This window comes from Ochotona princeps, chromosome 4 (genome assembly GCF_030435755.1).
Source record: "Ochotona princeps isolate mOchPri1 chromosome 4, mOchPri1.hap1, whole genome shotgun sequence".
In the NCBI taxonomy this organism is placed as follows: Eukaryota; Metazoa; Chordata; class Mammalia; order Lagomorpha; family Ochotonidae; genus Ochotona; species Ochotona princeps.
Genome location: NC_080835.1, coordinates 84,993,451 through 85,014,617, shown reverse-complemented (window position 1 = coordinate 85,014,617; position 21,167 = coordinate 84,993,451). Strand labels below are relative to the sequence as shown.

The 21,167-nt window shown below is 39.6% G+C and overlaps 1 pseudogene; it reads right to left on the bottom strand.

The window, feature by feature from the left end:
- Positions 1–2,173: 2,173 nt before the first annotated feature.
- Positions 2,174–2,383, bottom strand: LOC118759658 (U2 spliceosomal RNA; annotated as a pseudogene).
- Between the last annotated feature and the right edge of the window lie 18,784 nt (positions 2,384–21,167).

Below are 21,167 nucleotides of genomic sequence, written 5' to 3'. Positions count from 1 at the left end.
TTCTTTCTCATAAAAGGCAACTTTCCTACAAAATGCAAGATAAGTAGATATATAGATAAGCATGTATATACATATACTCATGTAGAGGAACTGTATAATGGAGAATAACATAGTGGAAAGTGAAGATACATCGCAGTATATATCCCTACTCTGGAATAAAAGATGGGCTCCCAATGAAACTGTAAAATATGTCTTGACAATAGGATGCTGGACTGAGCCAGGTTGAAGCCAGGAGACAGAACTCCAATCTAGTTTCTCACATTGGTTGCAAGGAAGCAAATACTTGGGCATTCACTTGGTGCCTTCTTGGGTGTGTTATCAGGAAGCTGGATCAGAAACTGAATACCTGCACTTGATGTGGTGTTTCAATATGGAATCCCAGCATCTACTGTGCTATCATGTACTATACTGTTAGCCTCATTACCTTCACATTTAGATTCAAAATCATTCCTCTAGTGGTGTCTCTTTTACTCTGTTACATTTTAAATACTTTTCAGTGTGAAGGAGAAAGTAATAGAGCTACAGCTGATGAATGGAGTATATTGAATAGCCTCATGCACTCAACAAGAGTTTGCAACATCTGTAAACATCAACTCTATAATCAATGGTGAGGTGCAGAAACCATGTGTCTTGCAAGGAGAAAGAAATGAAATTATAGATCTATGAGGTTTAGTCAATGAAATGAAGACAAGTAACTTAATCAGGCTTGTTGAATGAATGAATGGACTTAATCCTGATTGCCATTTTTTAGTCCCAAGAAAGAGAAGCATTATTACAATAAACATGAAGAATTTGTGTGTGGATGCTAACCCTCCTGTCCTCTGTAGCCCCACAACTTACTACAGCTTGCCAGCAGCTATAGATCACAAAGATCAAGGACTGAGAACTTGGAACATTCCTCCAAGTACTCATTTGTTTCCCTTGTTTTCTTTCTAAAACACTGTTCAACTCAAGGTGATGGCCCTGGTGTGAAGTCCTGCAAGAAGGCAAGTGCTAGGGAGTGATGGTTGGAATTTTGGGGCGAGTGAGAGAAAATAGTCTCACTTGCAGAACTGTAAAGAGTACACTCTGCTCCATTTTGGGGAGCAGACTAAAGTGACTCATGGCCGGTAAAGTCTGATCTAGATAGTTGAAGAAGGTTCCATTATTTATCCTAATGCATGGATCTAGTCCATTGCAGTGTTCTCAAGTGCAGCCTTCAATTTTTAAGTGCAAAAATCCTGATGAGTAATAAAAATTCCACTAGCTTATAAGTCACCTACATGTTGGGATGAACCATATCATTTCAGAGTTAATGCTAGTTAACACCTTTAACTCTTCCAGAGAAAATGAAAACTGTATGTGGTACTTTTTCACCAGAATCTTGCTCTTTCTGATTTTTCTCTCTTCAGAGAAAAGTCTTCCTTCATCCTCTCATTTTTGTAGCAAATTTAAACTTAAGCCCAAATCATTCAAACCTAAAGCTATATCAAAGCAAGTCAATGGCTAAAAGGAAATGAAACCTCATCAGAGAAATTTCAAAAACATAGTGGAAAGTGGAAACATTTGATGATGTATATTTCATACTTTAAAGATCTAACAGATTTCTCAGAAACTTTAAACAGAACCTAAGTTTCCAGGAATCATTAATACAAGGGGACAAGCCTTTAACTCTATAGAATAACAAGTACTGCAGAGAAGTGATCCTTGCTAAACATGGCTGAATTGAATTCTAGTTTTAAGAACCCCTCAATATTTATGTTTCTGAGATTGTGCCTGCTATGGATGGGACAGATTGATACATAAATAAATGATTGATTGGCCATTTGTCTTAAGTAACTCCTTGGTCTTCTGTGTAGCTAGACCTAGAGTCAAACACTGACTCATGTTCTAGAGGTATTCGCATTCAGTGTTCTCCAATGTCAAGGTACAGAAATGAGTTCTGGCTAATTTAAAATAAAATTATCAAAGAAGACATTTCTATGGAGCCTGGTGCCCCTGGCTGGGAGAGCCAGCAGGGATAAAGGCTGAAGGAACAAAGACCAATCCTGCAGAGAGGACCAATCAAAACCAAACTAAGAAAATGCTCGCCAGTGTGTAAATTGCGTTAGTTTTCTCTCCTGCTCTGTTAATGCAGAATGGTTATGTTTATGCTGCCAGTGAATTGGGAGGATTAAAATGGCTAGTGGATGTTTAGGGCTAACTCATTTGTAATTGGGAGATTTCAGAATTAAATTTCACTATGATTTGGAAAAATTTCCTGGAAGTATTGTGACGGATTATTAAAAAATTGACATGACATTTTTACCTCTAATACACTACTGGTTATGTAGCCAACCATCGATTAAGTGACAGTTATGGGGGAAAAATACACTTGATCTCAGCCAAAAGGCCGAGAAGTGATGGAGGAAAAAATAAAGCATTCTGTTGCTAAATGCATACATTGGCCTGCTATTTATGTGTTCAGTGTTCCTGTTTCACCATGAGCATGTGCGCTCCTAAAGGATATGCCTCTGTCTACCCTGCTCACAGCAGCATCCCCAGGGCATACAATAATGCCCCCCACACGATAGGTATTCAATTAGTATTTCTCGCATAAGTAAATGCATGAATACTGATTAAGTGATAATCGTAAGTATAGGGTTAGGTAAACCATGATTGTCCCCAAGGAATGGATTTAAATTTACCTTTAGACTGGGTCCATCCGAGGGGTGGGGCATCACTCTTAGCACCAACATTTCCACAAAGCTCTTGTTACTCACCAGGCAGTGACTCAAAGCCCGTTACAGGTGGTTTTCGCATAACGTATAACACTGCATTTTTCACATGATGGAACTTGGGTTCCAGAAGGTAAATCCTTTGTTAAAGTTCACATTGATGGTAAGTGGTATTTCCAAGATTTTCATCTGAATCTGTCAGACCCAAAAGCCTATTGTCACTTTTCCCCCCCTGTGATAGTATAATACAATAGGCTGTTGATTTATAGAAAAAAGAAATCAATTTCTTACAGTCGTAAAGGCTGGAAGTCCCAGACTGGAGAGTGCTGAGTTTGTTAGAGGGCTTTTTGCTGAGTCATTATGTGGCAGATGGCATTAATTATGTGATGAGGAAGCAGATATATCAGACAGAAGCATCTGGTCAACTTCATCCTTTTATAAGGATTCTACTCCTACAGGGAGAATATTCATCTTTTAGTGATGGCACAGCTCTCACGACCTAATCACCTCTTATAAGCTCCTTTTCTCAATCCAATTGCAGTGGGATTAAATTCGCAATGCAAGAACTTTGGGGCACATGTTCAAATCATAGCACCTGTGTTCCAAATGGTTACAGAGGCATTCATTGATGTTTATCCCAAGCAGTGCTCAAAAAATAAACATATATGTATATTTTATCTGCTAGTTCATTTTCCAAATGCCTGCAAAGGCTGGGCTGGGCTGGGCTAAAGCCTGGATCCAGTAATGAAAGCAGAGCTCCCATTTGGGTGGTAGGGACCTAAGTCACTATTTGAACCATAGGGAGGGTACACCTCAGCAGGGAGCTGGAATTTGAAACAGAGTTGAAACTTCAACCCGGGCACTACAACATACAATGTGGGCGTCACAAGTTGGTGGCCTAACCACTGTCCCAAATGCTTACTCTGAAAGCCTGACTGCTAAGTGTATTTATTTATTTATTCTGTAAGTTATAACATATTATGTTTTATAATGGTATTCTTTTTTTAAGCTTATAAATTTTTGGCGAGAATACAGTACACCACTAACTGATACTGTGAATTTCCAGGTGAGCATTTATATTAGAGTAAGATAGGATAAAAACAAACAAAACAAAGAAACAAACAAACAAAAACTATTTGAAACCAAAGAAATCTCCCAGGAACCTGTCCAGGAAAAGAACAAATAGTTTTATCCAATGCGTGAGAATGAGGCACTCAGAGAGGGCCAGAAAACTTGTTTCCAGAAGTCAACTTATTTATTCTCACTAGCAGAAAAAGGAAGAGAGAAGAAAAGGAGGGGAAAAGAATACCCCTGAATTAACAGTGGTTTTGAGCAGACAGAAGGAAGCAAGCGACACTTTGATTCAGCAGTTAGCAATGAAAAGAGCTAGTTAAGACACTTGTGGAGTAGTTTTAGAAGTCTGTGAGAACCGGGCAGGGCATCACGGTGTAAGATGGGACTGGGTTAGATGGGATTCTTCCTGTCTGTGGGAGAACTGGTGTAGGTGACTCTTGTATTGTTGATACATATAATTTGCAAATATTTATGTATCTAATTCATGGATAGTAAGGAAATACCATTTCCTATTTACATACTCAATATATACTTATTAGGTAATAATTATGTTCAGGTACTTGGCACACAGACAGCTGGGTCACTACTTGTTTTATGGTTTGGAAACTATATGTATTATTCTCACAGTTAGATGAAGCATTAAAGTGAGATCTTAGATGAAAGTTGACTGAATCTTTGTGACAAAGACTGCACTTCTACATTGGTAAAATCCTTGTAAAAAACAATGCTGGGACATTTCTTGAGAGTCACAGAAATGTTCACATTTTGGGACCATGTTTTACTGCTAAGAATTATCACTGAGAACAAATGTAAAAAATAGAAGCAAAAAAGTTTCTTTTATGTTTAGTTATAAGAGCAAAAAATGGGAAATAACCTATAAGGAAGTAGTCACATTATTTGTGACAACCTATTGACATATAATTAGTAAAAATTTTCTATCATTGCATAAAACATTAAAGGAATAAACTTCATGCAAAAATCAAATACATAGTTACAAAAATTTTATTATATATCAAAGAAAAGTGTATAAGCAAGAAAGTTGGGAGAAAATTTGGAGAAAAGAAACATGAGTGTGGAAGAGGTAGGGTCTTTTGCCTGATAATTCTTTTTTCAATTTTTTTTAAACATTTTATTTCAGAATGGCTTTAAATTCATTAAAGAAGAACTGAGGTAGTAATACAAAGAATTCCTATATATCTCACCTCATTTCCCTACAATATCCTATAGCAGTACATTTTTAAAGTACCACCATATATTTTTAAAAAAACAGTAAGTAAGTTTTTGGAAGACTCTATCAATGCACACTTTAAATTTGTAATTGAAAGAAACAGGTGTGCAAGGATGAATGTAGTGTCCTGTTGTACACACTCGTTTGTTCAGTCTTGCTTCATCTTCTGACAGTCTGCAACTCTTGCATTTATTCTCCCTGTTGGCACTGTGCTCAGTGCTGGAGGTACAAATGGCCAAGTCCTATCTTCATCTATCAGGCTCTTAGATTCTCCAGGGAGAGAGTCAAGATCTGAACTCAAATTATCCTATCATATAATTAGCAAAATAATAGAGGTATTTAAAGGTTCAAACACAGGAGGAAGAGAGAAAGCTTATCTCTACCTGGGCAGCTGAGGCTGGGAGTGAAATGGAGAAAGGAGTGAGGATGGGCTTTCCACGGGAGTGGGGCTGTAGGTGAGCCCTGATTGCCAAGAGGTGGAATTCACCAGCAAGATGGCGGAGGTGAGGGGAGGGATGGCAAGAGAAGTGGGGAGGGAGGCATTCCAAGCCGAGGGTACACGTGGTGGGAAGATACCAAAGAGCACATGTTCTTAAGCGGGTATTTTTGGGGCTGTGACAGGAGATGGGGCATTCTTAGGTGGGTATTTTGGGGGGTAATGACAGGAGATGGGACAGAAGAGGAAGGCAGAGACCTATCTGGTGGAGGCTCCTGCTTACCCACAGTTCTGGTGTCTGAGATAGGAGGGTAGAAGTCAGGAGTCCCCTGCTGGATGAGATGTGGCCAAAGGTAGGGGCTGGGAGAGCAACTTCCGACCCAGACTGCAGATCCAAGGGCAGCACTGGAAAATGGTCAGCGGAACAAAAATGATGAAAGAGTAGAATCAGGCAGAACCTATCTGATGCAGCTGCAGGAGCAACAAGGGCTTTTGAAGGCTTTCTCATGTTATTTAAAGGGCCCTGTGAGGGGTGGACTGAGCAACGTCATGGGAGCCTCGTGTGCTGGATCGAGGCACGTAGACATTAGGGACTTGTGATCGGAAACCACTGGAAGGTTTCTTTTCCAGGAATGACATGATTGGTTTGCATTTACAGAAGTCTGCTCTGAAGGGAGCTTGCAGCATGGGTTGGACTGGAATAGGTAGAGGTGAGGGGCCACAGAGGAGAGGGTTGGAGGAGGCCTGGTCAGAGAACTGACAGCTATGTTTATCTCAGATCATGAACCTTGACAGACAAACATGTCAGTATAAATAGTTAGCATCTTGTTTATCCCAGTAAAAATCCATGGCCTATAATGCAAGGATCACCAGCGTCAGCTTTTGAGGTTGAACAGTGAATGTGTTTACAGCTGCCTGTGTAGCCAACAGGATGTCAAAAGTCCCATTAGAGCACATTCCACTTGCCCAATCATTTCAGTAAGTCAATTTGCTAAATTATAGACCTGTTTTCTGTGTAAGAATCAGCAATTTCTGAAAGTTGATAGTTTGCCTTGCAGTTGGAAACTCTCTGTTTTTTTTTTTTTTAAAAAAACATGGGAAGTTTTGTTTGACATGTGAAGTCAATTTAACTGTTAGAAGGATCTACCCACATCACTACTGCTAAGTGTTTGTGTCGCCAAAATTTTTAGCCTTACGGTGATAGTATTAGGAGGTGGGGATCTTTGGGAGTTGATTAAGTTATTAGAATGCAGCGCTTGCAAATGGGCTGATAAAAGGTATCCCAGAGAGCTAACTTGCCCCTTCCACCACAGGGACATACAGCAAAATGCTGCCACCTGTTAGTTAGCAGACACTTGATCTTGAACTTTCCAGGCTACAGAATCATGAGGTATAAATTTCTGTTGCTTATGAGCTATCTTGCTTGTGGTATTTTGTTTCAACATCCACATAAAGACAAACTTGTGGTGCCAGGTTGTAAAGAAGTATTCCAAGATTGATGGAGGTGTGTTTAAAAGACATAAGCCAGATTGTCAGGGCCCTGTGGTCTAATGTGGGACACCTTAAACATCAAAATATGTAAGAGTAATGTTTGCAATCCATTGAATACACAGGAACTCATGAGTCTGTACAGTTCTGAATGAACAAGCCAATAATGGGGAGAAGAGACAGTTCTTTCTCCCAGAAGTAAGCCATCCATATATGTATAAAAAATGATGGCTTTAGAAAATAGCATTTTGAAGTGGGTGACTGGTCCAGTGGTTAAGATGCTGCTAGGTACAACTGCATCCCACGTGAGTCCCACTTTTGATCCAGCATCCTTCTGATGTGCACTTTGGGATGTGACAGGTGACATCCTAATACATGGGTCCCTCACTCATGTCAGAGAGACCTGCATGGAGCTTGGAGCTCCTGGTTTCAGCCTGACTTGGTCCTGGTTATTTTGGGCATTTGGCAAATGAACCAGCAAATGGAAGAGCTTGCTTGCTTTCTCTCTCTCTCTCTCTCTCTCTCTCTCTCTCTCAAATAAAATCAAAATGAATTAAATACAAAGTGAACATATCCAACATAAACTTAAAAAAAGAAGAAGCAGCATTTAAAAATCATCTTAGTAATTCAGACAAGAAAGACAAAAGATGCTAAAATCAATGGCTAAAGAAAGATGTTTTCACTAAGTTCAAAAGTATCAGCTCAGAGTACATATTAATCACCAAAAAAGTCTAGCATCACCTGCAATTGGAAAAATAGACATTGTTTAAGGAACCAACATGTTAGAAAGAAAAGAACAAAGTTTCTTGGAAACTCTGGAAAAAACTACATAACCGGAAGCTGGTGATGGTCTATCAGACTGATCTAAATTGAGAGATATTCTACAAAATAACGAGCCTCTGACTTTAAGATAGCAGAGCCCTGAAAACTGAAGAAAGACTGAAGAGCTGTTCCAGAGGCAAAGCAACAGGCAACCTAAGATAATTAGGGACCACTTAGACTCTTGGTTTACCATGGAGGCCGTGACTGGTACAAGTGATAAAACCAAATAGGGTTCCTAAGTGAAAGTTTTTTGTGTTATTATTATAACTTTTATGTAATTTTGAAGCTGTGTCCATATTAAGTAAATATATACTAAAGTAGATGTCTAAAATGATTAAAGAATTCATGCTCAAGCTATGCTGAGTCAAATAAACAGAACACGAAAACTCAAGAGACTTAGAAACTATTCTGAAAATTTTAAATTTATAAAACTTTTTGAAAAAAATATAAACAGCCTATAAAATCATACTCATGCAAATTAACTCTGGCTCTATTTAATTGCATAAAGGAAGAACCAGAATAAATATAAGTCCAAATGAGTTAAAATGTTGAGCTTTGTTAAGTGTCTATAATAAATTTCATTTTATACATAAAAGCTAGATTTTTGTTAATAGAATAAAAAGATATTTTTCTGATCCACTTTAAGAAAGAATTGAAGGATGTAGACCTGAAGGGGTGCAAATTTTCAGAGAAAATATCAGCCATATTCTATCCCTGAATGTGTAAGGATTACATGATCTCTCAACCTCCCCCCCGAAAAAACTGCAATGATCTGAAATGTGATATCATTTTAACTTTAGATGGAAAAAAGCATCCTAAATGAAAAAACTGAATAATGCATTTTATAAAAATTTACAATTAATATGCTGAGTTAATGTATCCCAATATGTTATCCCAATATATTATCCATTTTGTGTATTACCCATCTTGCACTTGATTCTTGGAATCTCCTTAGTTTACTTTCTTCACCTAGTCCTTTAAGTGTTGGCTCTCTCCAGGGCACATTCTGATCACTTTTTGAAAAAGGTTTATTTATTGGAAAAGCAGGGTAATGGGGGAGCGTAGTTGGAGCAGGGAGACTGGGAGAGGGAGATGGGGAAAGGGAGGTTGAGAGGGAGGAAGAGAGAAAGAGGGAGCGAGATATAGAAGGAGGGAGAGAGACTTCTTTATTTATTTTATTTTATTTTATTTATTTTATTTTATTTTAAAGGCAGATTTAAACAGAGAGAAATATTTTCCGTCCACTGGTTCACTCTCCAAGTGGCCACAAGGGCTGAACTGAGTGGATACGAAGTCAGGAGCCAGGAGTTTCTTCTGTCGGGTCTCCCACACAGTTGCACGGTCCTCCACTGCTTTTCCAGGCCACAAGCAGGGAGCCGGATGGGAAGCAGAGCAGCCGGGACACAATCTGGCACCCATACAGCACCTAGGTGCACGGACTTTAGCCACTAGGCATTCACACTGGACCCAACCTTTTGTTCTGTAAATGGCCACACCAGTCAGGTTTAGACCAGGCTGAAGCTTGAGCCAGGAATGCCTTCTTTTCTTTCACAAGGGTGTCTAGGCCCCAGATAATTGGGCCATCTTCCACTTCCTTCCCAAAGGCAGTAACCAGAAACTAAGTTAGAAGTGGAGTAGCTGAGAATCAATGGCGTTCTCCTCTATGGCACTAACCATTCTATGGTTAGCACAAGCAGTAGCTTGATATGCTGGGTCACAAAGCCAGTTCCATGGCCACTTTGTTTTAGTACTTTGTTCTGTATACTTTCATATTGTATGTGTTCTCTTTTGTAACTCCTTAGTTACAGTAGATCAAGAAGATACAGGAACACGTACTCTGGGGGACATTGTGGAAATGAAGGAAATAAGCCTATTATAAAAAAACCAAATCTGTATACTGTATGATTCCATCTGAAGCATCTAAGCTAGTTAAGCCTATAAAAACAGAACACACTGATGATAGCAGCTGCAGGAGAAAGCAACTCCTTTGATGGAGATTTGCCATCTAACAAGTATAATTATTCAGTTGTAAACCTGTACACATGAGATTTTGTTAAGACAATAAACCTCCTATTAAGTGTTTCTACCACAATTTTTTTTTAAAAAAAAATGCTATTTCTAATGGGGTCCTAGAATCTCTTCTTAAATCTGTCCCCATATAGACTGTGTCGTTGGTAGCCTCTGTATGCTCTCAGAAACTCTCCTTTCAAGTATGTAATGTGAATATAACAGTCTATTGGCCTGGTCTGTTTGGAAGAGAGGGGACTGCTTGATGTGAAAAAGGCTCCTTATATGTGGCACCAATCCCTATTCCTCAATCACCTGACCGCTTTTAATTGGTCCAGTAATGGATCACCCAGTGTCAACCAGAATAATCAGACTACTTTTCCATGATTATTGAATTTGAAAGAAGAGGTTCTTGGATGGCTTGTGGTCAAAGCCCTTTTCAAGTGCAAATCCAGGTGGCAACAGAATAAGATGAAGCAGAGAGGGAGAGAGGCAGAGGGAGGGAGAGGATAAGAGAGAGAGGGAGAGGAAGAGAGGGAGAGGAGAGATGGAGAAGAAGAGAGGTAAAGAGAGGCAGAGGGAAAGGATGAGGGAGGCTGAGGGAGGGAGAGGGAGGAGGAACAATATTATTCCTGTTCTGGCATTGCCATATTCAGTTTCTTTTTCCATTCCCCTTGTCGCAACCCTTGTTATAACTCCGATGAACTTCTGGTCAGCTCTGAATGGGCTACAGATTCCAATCCTGTTCTACCTGCCGTAGTTTGTCATCATTCCTGGGGACATTCATCTCCAACAGTAGTACCCTTAGCCTGTCCATTTGGACTCATGTTAGATATCACCTGTAATTTAAAACTTTTCACACTCTTGGACAAATTGTGTCTCTTGTTCTTATGCATTGAGATCCTCAAGGAATTTGGGATAGAGTAAATGTATTTTCTGAATGGATTGAAAAATTTTAATAAGTTAACAAAAATGTATTTGCTGAAATGAATGAAAATTACTTGGTGAAACTGGAACCATAAAGCAGATTCAGGATGGACAAATAATATCGCATGATAATTTGTTTTAATTCCAGGTTAAACATGATGTGGATTAAAATTGAAATACTTAGGAAATTAATTTTTGTGATGTATTTGTTAAAGTGCAATTTACTCTTGTCATAGATTGGGGTCCCAGAGAAGCAGAGTATGAGAAGACATGACAGTGAGAAGCTACGGTCCTGTTGGTGCCATCGCTGAGGGAGGGCACAGAAAGGAATCAGACTTATGCCAAGGAGGAAGCTCAGCTGCATTGTCATTCAGGACTGTCTTGGATTCAACACGGTCCTCCAGGGTTGTTCTGAATTGGAGGGTCTTTGGTAAACTTTCTAACCCCCCCACAGACCAGACTTCAGAAGTGATCTACCCTAGGAAGGGAACATGGCCTGGGGAAAGTGAATGTCTACAGTTACGGCAATCCGAAGGAGAGGGAATAAATCCTGTAGCTAAGGTGGGAAGCATCTGGACATTGCATCAAGGTGGCCATCAACTGATAATGACTATTATGCAAGTGGTTTAATTTCATTTTTGGTGCGTGTAGTAGTTGGTAGAAGTGGATGGTGGTGTTGTTCCTCACAGACTGTAGTAGACATAATAGGGAGTCCAAGACAGCCACTATTCCACTCTAGATGAGGAGTAAGTCTGATTTCTTTTGAGATGTGTTGCACAGCATGGTGAATACAGCTAATAACTGTTTCCACATTGGTGGCAGAGTGGATCTTGAACGTTCTCATCACATGTCAAATTGGAGCTGATGAATGGGCTGGTTGGGTTTAATTTGGTCATTCCACACTTTACTAAAAATCATAACATCAATTTGTACCTCACAAACATTTACAGATGTGATTTGTCAATAAATAATTTTTAGAAATAATTGAAAAGAAAAGAAGGTCATATAATATAATGATGACAGTTAGAGGCATGATTCAACCTTTCCATTGAGCTATTGAGCTCCGGAGACATGCTACAACATTTCATTTGGAGTCAGGTGAATCCATCCTCTATTTCTTCAAGATGGCAATGAAGGCAGTTACTGGAAATTATCAGTTAACTTAAAAAGTTTTGAAGAGGCAAAGTATAATAAGGACGACAGAAGGGAGCAGGGTCACACGGGGCAGGATCATTGGACACAGTTCCTATGAGAGAACGGAGCAGAATTCAAGGAAACTTACAGCACATACCGAGTTGAAGAGAAATAGGATAATAATCACTTAAAATACTTTGACTCAAATTTTTCAGTTTTGCTTTTCATCAGTGCTCATGATCACATTCGATGGTGCTGTTCAAAGAAAAAAAAAAGATTTTCAAGACTAAGCTCTACAAAAAATCATTTGATATCTTTAGATATGATTCTGATACAATTAGGAAAGCATAAAAACCACATAGGCCTGGCAACTATTTTGAAGCATATACTCACAGATAATTCAAGAAATATGCAACTTGACCCAATTTCCTACCACTATGTGTAAACAGACTCAGAGGATTATAGGTGTTCAGAAAGAGCTGGCCAGGATTCTCATCTGCAAAAATACTTCTTACATCTCAAACATACCAGTAACTCCTCCCACCAAATAGAATATTATGCTTGTTTAGATTCTGGTTAGTCATAAATAAATCATGACAGCATTGTGGAAGAGGGTCAAGAGATATGGGGAGTTTCTATTATGCTGGCAATGTTCTCTTTCGTAAACTGTACGTTTGGAGTGCAGATATTTTACAATTATACAGCAATTTTAAAAACGTGACTTATAAAATAAAAAGATCTCATTCCTTTTGAGAATAGAATTTAAACACTTCCAGCATGATATTTAAATTTAACAACTTGGATCCTCTACTCCTGTTTTCTGTTAGAGAGAAGTATATTTTGAACTGACAGAGAAAGGGCACCATGAGTAATTTCTGTTTAATGCAGTTTTACCCACTAATTACAATGCAGTTTTAACTAGGAAGCAAAATTGACCTGTATACTCAGATTATTAAATAATTCCGGTTTTTCCTTTCACATGTTAATGATAAAGGATGTGATTTATTTATCTGCAAATAGCTAGTTGGTTTTAGAATCTTTTGGTAGTAGGACCCGTTTAAAGTCACCCACAGGTACTTTGAATGATGAGCTCTGACTTTGGCTGCCTTACAGTGAGATAACCCGACCCAGCTGGGAGCCCTACTGACTCCAACTCCTGCACCCAGAGCCTTTCTCTTTCTCTCATTTTACGTTACCACTGTTGGTCAAAGAATTGTCTGCCCAACACTAACACGACACAGATATGAAGGAGCCAGATGCAACAGCCTGCAAAGGATGATGCCTATGATTTGCAGCAGATGGACTTTCTATGTCCTAAACAAGAATTTCTTATTACCTAACATTTCACATAAAACTCCATTTTAGCAGTCATTTTTCTTGAATGTTTTTGTCCTGAACTAGATACAAGCTCACTGAACGCAGCAATAAAATCGGACTCAGCTTTGATTCCTCATACTTAAAATGTAACATGAAACGCTGAGAATTTAGAACATTTTTCTTGTATCAAAGAAGTTGTAGCAGCAGTAGAGTAGTCTCTTGGTATCTTGTCCTGAATTCAGAAGTATTTCTTTCTCTTTTTTTTTTTGTTGAGAACCTAGGATCTTTTTTAAAATGCTAATTTGCAGTTTGAAGCTGTTTAGGTGAAAAAATACAAGAAGCAGCAGCAAAACAGACGAAGCAGGCACTTTGGGATAATATAATTACATGTAAGGTTTGTTTTTATTATAGTTCTTTGAGTTTAATCATGCTCTTGATTCCATGGAATGTCATAGAATCACAGGACTCAGAAGGTCTCAAAAGGTCTTTCAGTGTCTGTTTTTAAAGAGACGTGAGTTTAAAGTTTTGCAAGCGTTTGCTCACCCTATGGTATCTTTTAAGATAAGCAAGAAAGATAGGATACACAAGAGCTCAAACTTTTAAAAAAAAAATCAGTATTATTACTTAAGCTTTTCCTGGAAGTGGCTTCATCATCTGCCCTATAGCTTTCTTTCTGTCTTTCTTTACCTTTTTTTTTTTTTTTTTGGTCACTTCTGGGAGTTTTTTTTTTTTTTTTTTTTTTTTTTGTCTGATCTCTGATCTCTATCATTCTTTTCTCAAAAACAACTGTTAACTCCTCATTGCTCTACCTTGAAGAGTAGGTTAGAAAGTCTTTCTTGTTTCTTGAGCACGCCCTGCAGTATGTGGGCAATTCTCAATCTTGCCCAGTGTGCTTAATCAAGAGGTTTATTCCAGTGCTCTCTCTAACAGGGATTTTGGTGAATGAGCGTTTTCTTTAACGCATTACAGTCTCATGTATTCTGTTTCTAAATAAATGACTCCTTTCCTTCATTCTTGTATACAGTGCTTACCTTCCAAAAATAAAGCACAACTGTTTTCTCTCTTTTGGATCCTGTGCACAGGTCAACAGCCGTCATCCAGAGTTAGACGCAGAGCTGATTACAGGGTTCTAAAAAGGGCTAGCACACTCCAGATTGTAGCGTTGATGGGTTGTTGAAAATGTTGGTGACTCAGTTCCTGGAGTTTTCCAAATACCACTGTGTTTCATGCAAGCTATTTTTGGTTACCATCAATTTTTAACTTTGAACTTTTGTCATTCATTAGATTTCAAGGTTTTGTACCCTAATCTATTATTCTTCTTGTATCCATCTTTCTTTATTCTTTAAGGAAAGAGGATTTCAATGGTTCATATAGTGTATACAATGGTTGTCTGACTGACAGATTCTCTTTGGCCTCAAAGCCTATGGATTGTATCAACTCCAACTGTTGGTGTGGGCTTACTGGGCTGTCATCCCCCCAAGTGTGATGACAGATGCTGGGGGAACATGGGTAGGAATCTGGGAAGGAACCATGGGGAATCAGAGAAGGGGATCCCTACGTGGCATCCTGAAGTCTGAGAACTAGAAGGCTGGGTATAAAGACAAGGATGATACAAGAAGATGATTCAGGAACACACACATATATATGTGAAAGCCTTAAGATGAAGGAGAATGTGGCCCCATTCTGGACAACTCCTTTAAGTTTGGCATGGATTAAGCATTTGACCCAAAGCCAGGTAAGTGAAGGACGAAATGAAGCATGTTATAGTCTTGTGTCATGCTGGACCTTGTAGATACTGCTCAAGACGACTGAATGATGCAAAACATTTAAAGCTATTAAGAGAGGGAATGACATTATTAGTGGAATTTTAAAAGTCTTACTTGCCTTGGTGTGAAAAACACAACTCCAGTAGCTGGTGTAGTAATAATCCAAAAGGAATGACTATGGCCTGAATCTAAAGGTATTAGAAAAGTTGCTTTATTTAAAATATACAAACAAGGCAAAAGAGATAAAGAAACAATTTGCTATTGATTAAATCATGTTGTCCTGAAGACTTATTTCAGAAATTGATTAAGTAATCAGTTTCATGTGGCTTACTCTGGATATATGTAAGTCCTTCTACATATCTAAATTTGGTCAACTGAGGGGACATCTGGATTATGCCATTTTTTTAAAAAGTAGTTTTCTTTAGGATCTGTCAGCATGTTGTTGAGGTGAGAAGTTGTAACTCTTTTGGCTATGAACAGTCAACAACATGTACTTAAAAGGCATTCTACTGCAGGGCTGGTGCAGTGTTAATCAGCAGTGCTGGCATCCCATATGGGTGCTAGTTAGTGTTCCAATTACTACACTTTTTTTTTAAGATTTATTTATTTTGTCACAAAGTCAGATATACACAGAGGAGGAGAGACAGAGAGGAAGATCTTCAGTCCAATGATTCACTCTCCAAGTGAGCCGCAACGGCCGGTGCTGCGCCGATCCGAAGCTGGGAACCTGGAATCTCTTCCGGGTCTCCCACAAGGGTGCAGGGTCCCAGTGCATTGGGCCGTCCTCGACTGCTTTCCCAGGCCACGAGCAGGGAGCTGGATGGGAAGTGGAGCTGCCGGGATTAGAACCGGCACCCATATGGGATCCCGGGGCATTCAAGGCGAGGACTTTAGCTGCTAGGCCACGCTGCTGGGCCCCAATTACTCCACTTTTGATCCAGCTCCCTACTTGTGGCCTGGAAAAGCAGCAGAGGATGACCCAAGTCCTTGGGCCCCTGTACCCAAGTGGGAGATCCGGAGGTATCTCCTGGCTCCTGGCTTTTGCTTGGCTTGGCTCAGAGTAAAACATATACCCGCACGATGAGAAAGTTTCTGGTTAGATTATAGTTAGATGCAGTTTCACTCTCAAGTGGAAAAGGGAAAAGCTCTAACTCAAATGATTGGCTAGCATTTGAGTGGCATCATTTGCTTCCTGTCCCCCAATATGGAATGAGCACATAGAAAGTTTAACAATGATAAATTAAACAGTCACTAACTTTTAGGAAAAAAATTCTAAAAAATTCTTTATTTTATGACACAGTTTAATAGGCATTAGGGTTTCCCATCCCCTTCCCAACCCTCCCCATCGTTCTCCTCTCCAGTCTTTCAACAGGTGTCTTTCAAGCACCCTCACAAGTCCATCACTGAGACCACTTCAAGGTGTCTTCCAACAACACAGGGGCTTATCTGTCATTTTGCCATGAGATCATCCTTGTATTGCAAGTACCGGGATATACTTCTCTCTGTTTCTGCCTATGGACATATTTATTCCCACTGTGCTTCCATTATATGTCCCCTTAGGTACAGTCCGCCATGGAGAAGCAAAAAAGAAAAAAATTGAATAAAATAAAATAGTGAGTATTCATCTCCCTGGCGTGTTATCAAACTCATAGCAGGGGTATCAGTGTGACACTATGGTGGTGCAAAACAGTGTCCAGTATCTTCCTGCAGAAATCAATGCTAGCGTACAGCCTGTGTGGTTAAAATGGGAGCACGGTACGAACTGGATCATCGTTACCCATGGGTAGTAGAAATAACAGTGATAACAGGGATATTAACATTCTTAGATGATTACATGTAATCAGTCGCTCATGAATTATTGATTAATAGGTTACATCACAAGATCTTGTTGCATGTTGTACACACAGCTAGGAAATGCAGTAAGATACAACTTACAGGTGTAAGTTTTAGATTTAACATTGTATTCTCTTATATTAAGGCAAACATATGATTTTTGACCTTTTTGGATCGGCTCATTTTCCTTTGCACGATGGTTTCCAGTTGGGCCCATTTGGACACGAAGTAATGTATTTTAGTTTTTTAAAAATAGCTGAGTAGGATTCCACAGAGTAGATGAAACATTGTTTCCTTTATCCAGTCATCTGTTGATGGGCACTTCGGTTGCTTCCATGCTTTTTAAATTATTGATTGTGCTGCTATGAACATAGGGGTGCATGTTGCTTTCTCGTGTAACAGGTCTTTTGGATATTTTCTTAGGAGTGGTACTGCTGGGTCATATGGTAGGTGGATTTCAGTTGCCTGAGTATTCTCCATACTGATTTCCCTAGAGGCTGTGCCAGCCTTCAATCCCACCAGGAGTGGAGTAGGGTTCCTTTTTCCCCACATAGGAAAAAAAACTTTTTGAGAAAACCAGAAATTTGTATGTAAATGAAAATTTCATCATAGGAAGAGGGTTGAATTAGAAGTAAAATGATTTATATAATTAGAATGTAAAGGTATTGTGATAGACTCCATGGTAGTAGAAAGGGAGCTGGGAAGGAAAAGTGATGACGACAGGCAGCATAATAGAACTATTCTTATATTAGAAGTCTAGGGATAACGTGTAAAACAGATAAATCAGGACTTATGCATACTATTTAGAAAAATAAAATTGAGTCCTAAAAATTCAATTAAATTTGCTATGGTAGTGTTCTCTGAGTTGTCAAGACTGGAGCAGAGGAAACAGCTTGATTTTAAGGCTTTTAAACACAATCAGAATGCTTAGGGAAAACTAAAAATGAACTTGTATCACACACTATTAAATGAAACCAATAGTAGGGACTGGTATGATGACTCAGTTGGCTAATCCTCTTCCTCGAATCATTGGCGTCCCATATGGGCGCCAGTTCGTGTCCCGGCTGCTCCACTTCCCTTCCAGCTCTCCGTTTGTGGCCTGGGAAAGCAGTGGAGGATGGCCCAAAGCCTTGGGACCCTTCACCTGTGTGGGAAACCCAAAAGAAGCTCCTGGCGCCCAGCTTTGAATCAGCTCAGCATTGGCCATTTTAGTCCTTTGGAGAGTGAACCAGTGGATGGACAATTTTTCTCTCTGCCTCTCTTACTCTGTAAATCTTTCTTTCCAATAAAAATAAATAGATGTTGAAACCAATTGTAAACATTTGGCCAGAATGAGAAAGAAAACTTTTTTTGGTCCACTGCAAAAACTAACTCCTTTGTTAACTCTGTTTTTGCTATTTGATCAAACAGGAGGAGGAGCTTCTGTTGTTCTGGGTAATGCAGAGCTTTAGTCCCAAAATGAAGACATATTAAAATCATTTATTCTTTGCTTTGCAGTTTTCAGTTCTTCAGGTTTTGATAATTTCAGGATTACTCAAAACTAAATTGATTCAACTTAAGCTATTATTCACTCATTTTATAACCTAATCTCAAGTTATATTATAAATTATTGAAATGAAATATAATAACAAGTCTTCAAAGTTAAATAACATTAAGAGCATGCCGTAGGCTGGATCTGGTTTGGTATTTTCTGAATTCATCTAATTTATGCCTCATAAAACCCCATGAGGTGGGACTGTAATTATTCTCACCTGTGGTGGAAACTGGTGTTCAATATTTGTGTTTAGCTTGTGGTTGGGAAGATTCCATTGTTCTCTGCTGACACTTGGCAATTTGGGATGATGCTTGCAGATATCCGTGAAAACATGGAGGCATCGTGGTGGAGGTATCCACCAGCAGCTTGACCTGACAAGCCTGATGGTCACGGAGGTCATTTTCTGGCCATGAACCATTTGTCTGCAACATGAAGTGAAGCAGCTGCAAGCCAGGGAGCTGGGGTAGAGACAGGGAATCTGTCAGTGAGAAGGCTAGCTCCTGAGACACTTTTCTCTCTGAATCTAAACGGGGGTTTCACTCGAGACAGTAGCTCCTGATCAAATGGAACTGTCTCTGCAGGTGAAATCTCTTTGTCTTAAGTCTATGGGGTCCTTACAAAATGTGATCTTTAGTTCTAACCATTGGCGTTAACAGTTCACTGGAGACTTTCTCCTTCTGTAACTACATCGATGACAAAGAGCTTTCATAATATTGTTTTAAAAGTGTTATCAGCATAACAATCCTCTAAGCTATGATTTACTCAGTAATGACTACATGCCAGGCACTCCAAAATGTTCAAACTTTAATCTTTTTTTTTTGAAGAATATCTATTTGAAAGGCAGAGTTAGACAAAGAGACAGAGATCTTCGATCCACTTGTTCACTCCCCAAATGACTACAATGGTCAGAGTTGGGCTGATCTGAAGCCAGCACCCGGAGCTTCCTCCAGGTCTCCCACATGGGTACAGGGGCCCAAGTACTTAGGTCAGCCTTCACTGCTTCCCAGTACATTACCAGGGAACCGGTTCAGAAATGGATCCATTGGGAATCAAACTGGTACACAAATTGGATGCTACTAATGCAGACATTGGCTCTACCCCTTCATCATAGCACTAGCCCCAAACTTTACTTTTTTAAGGTAGGCATGGCTATGTTTCATATGGGACCCAGTTCCCTACTTCATGGATGTAGTATATATATACACAAAACTTAGTTTATATATATAAACCAAGTTCCCAACATTGTTATTAACCAGTACAATGGTTCTGCTGACAGCTGCTGAGCAAGTATAACTAAAGGGTATATCGATTTCTAACCTTATATTAACGAAGAATCAACGTGAATAAATGAGCAGTCTTTCTTCAGTTTTCTGGACTCTGACTTTGCCATATTATATCTGAAGCATTTGGATCCTTACTGGTAAGGTATGTTTTAAAATGCAAACATGGTTATTATGTCTAATTTTCTGTCTCTCTCACTTCTAGATTCTCTAGTCAAAGTTAGATTTCAGGCACTTCCTTCCATTGAAATTGTAATTTCCAATCATTTTTTTCTTTCTTATTTTTTTCCCGTTAAGTGGAGCCTATTATGCTATGTGTTGTTATTGTTCTCTTTAATCAGGGTAGGCATTAGGTCTGTGCTCAAAGTGCCGTTTTGGGACATATGCACCTCGTATCACACTGCCTGCACTTGTCTCCCTGCTTCACTTCCCATCCCAGCTTCCTGCTAATGCACACCCGGGGATTCCTCCCACGGTGTTGGCAGGTGTTGGCTCAGGAAGTCTGGTCTCTGCCGTCCATGTGGGATATCTGGGTTGAGTTCTAGACTTCTGGAGTTACCGTAGCCCAGCCCTGGCTTGTATCTGGGGAGTAGCAGAGTCCTTCTGACTCTCCCTTAAAAATAAATGAAAATTTAAAAAAAAGTTTCAGAAAGACAAGAGGAACAACTTTAGAAGCTTCTGTCACATTCACTTAGATATGGAAGCCATCATACTGGGGACGGGGTATGAAAAGTCTGCCAAACTTCTGTTCTTCTTCCTGCCCACTGAACATAGTGAAAAAGGTTACACAGAAATGCGCTTTATGTCCATGACTCCTTTCAGTATATGCTTTTAAAAAAATGGCAGCGGTGGCCATTATCTCAGGGAGATACATGTACCATGCTACACACAACTCTATTATCATTTTATAACAAACACAGACATATGACTAAACTGAAAGCAAAAATCAGATGAAGTTATTTTAGAAATAGTATGTATTCACTTGCAAGAATTGCAGGAAACGGGGAGGAAAGAGGAAAGAGAGGAGGATGGGCTGGAAAGAGCACATGACAGCGCTCGTCCATTCACTGGTTCACTCCACCAACAGCCACAACAGGCTGAAGCCAGGAGCTCTGAAATTCATACCGTATCCCATGTAGGTGCACGGGCCATCTTCTGTGCTTTCAGCAGGCCAATAGCAGGGAACCAATTTGGAGGTGGAACATCTAGTACTCAGACCAGCGCTCATATAGGACACCAGCAGTGGCATAGCCTGCTGTGCTACAACACTGTCCCCTCTCCAAAATCAGATCGGACTTTTGAGCAACAGGGGATATGACTGGAGCTATTTATAATCTCAAATCTGATTTGCACCCCACCTGTAACTACTTCTCTGCCTGTAAGAGCTACTTCCTGAGGGAAGATTGGAGGAAAATGATGAGAAGCATGGAGTGTACAGAACTGCCCAAGCCATGTTGCGCAGGAACATCTGCTAGAACATTTTTTCCTGATGGAGAAGAGATGAGAACATCCCCACCAGGCCTAAGGGTTTCTATATGCATTTATCACAGCCTAAGTCTCTCAGAAAAAGCAAGGAAGAACCTCCAATTTCTAGGAAAACCATTTGCTGTCACAGCACTTCTGTT